Raw genomic sequence first — 1,752 nt, 5'->3', positions numbered from 1 at the left:
GTTGTATTATAAGTAGAGGTGGCTTTCTATTTAGCCTTGATATTGGACTTTATTACCAAATTGCCAGGAAGGATTAGGAGAGTTAGATTTATTGGGTGTCCACTAACTTCTTATTTCAACGCGGAAATTTAAAGGGAGATTTATTTTAATGTTTTAAAAGCCGGCATTATACATATTGGACATAATTAAATGGTGAGGTAGCTATCAAATATTGAGAAAATTCCAATCACAGATTGAGTTTGACAATTGTCAATAAATTACTACAAGTTAACATAAAATAGTTGAAATAATTTGATGTTTATCTTTGGACCAAAAGGATTAAAATGCAATATGGTCTTTCGTTTATGTGCATACCACTCTTAGTCTTAATAATGGTGTAATTTAATGTAATTGTAGACGCTCAATGTGTAAACACTTATTTATTAGAATTTGCTAATTCTGAAATTGCCTTAGTCAACCATTTAAAATCATGTTGAAAAATTCTAATGGTATTTCTTTTTTCCTCTCTTCAAAAATTAGAAGAAGTTCTTTTCTTATTACCTTGGATTAAACATGATGGTGGAATGTTAGACCTGATGGAATAACATTAGAATAGGTTAAAAGACAATGTAAATAGTCAAACTTATTACAGTTAAACCTCTCTATAACAACTTCATCTGTTCAGGATTTGGTTTTTATAGCGAAGTGCTGTTATAGATAACGTACATTATAACATATTATTGAAATTGATTCTATAAAAAACTTGACTTTTATAATGATAGCTGTTATATAGCGATATTATTATAAAGAAATATGACTGTATAAGTTTTGGGATACTTATCATTTTAAAGTATAATTATTTAATCGGTAAAAAGTTATGAAAAATAACCATTTTCTTAGAAGATGACTAAAAGCAAGGTATCTAATCATTCCTTAACTAGAACATAAAATTGATTGGAAGGGCAGTGTGAACTTTGATAAGGTTAGGTAGGGGCAAGAATCGTAATAAGTAGGAAATAGGATGTCCAAATTAGAGAAAAAAGAGATATTCGGTTGACTGAGTTGTCCCGTTGGTCACGTAGTAGGAAGAGAAAAAGAATAGTGGGAGAGCTGTAGTATTTATTGGAGTATTAAAAATAGGATATAGAGAAAAGAAAAAGACGGCAGAGCTAGTTAGGGCTTTCTATAATTTGGGCAAGTCCGTCCAATAATCTTGTCAACCGAAACACGTTTTCACTCTACCTGCCTTTTATGTGTCCAGCTCATATCCGTCACCGTTACAGATTCGCCGTTGTCAATGATTGTGTTTGTGCTCCGGTTTTCGTTAAATAAAAGGCAAATTACGTTAAAACACACAGATTATTAATTACAGCCTTAAATTATTTGTGGTCTTAATTATCCCAATTAACTTGGCCTTTTGAGAGTCATTATCTCCCTGGACGCTGATGTGAAAAAAAGTGTGAGTGCACTCGCCTGCCACGTGAATTTTTCTGTATATATGGCGTTCTTTTGAAGAATAAAATATATTTTTACCTTTTTAAGACTGTTACTATTTTAGATAATTTTTTTCGAGCACAATTTATATGGATATAACTACATTACAAAGGCTAAATTTTTTTATTTGGCTAAAAATAAAAAAGTTTTAATTAATCTTTTTTTGAATTTGACCTGAAAATAAAGATTTATACAATTAAAATAAATAGTCAAGGCATCTAAAAAGTTATAAAAAAAATACATAGCTTGAAATTAATTTTTTTGGCTATAATTTTTTAT

Source organism: Nicotiana attenuata, unplaced genomic scaffold (genome assembly GCF_001879085.1).
Source record: "Nicotiana attenuata strain UT unplaced genomic scaffold, NIATTr2, whole genome shotgun sequence".
Taxonomy (NCBI): Eukaryota; Viridiplantae; Streptophyta; class Magnoliopsida; order Solanales; family Solanaceae; genus Nicotiana; species Nicotiana attenuata.
The sequence above is the reverse complement of the archived record's forward strand: the minus strand, read 5'-3'. Positions refer to the sequence as shown.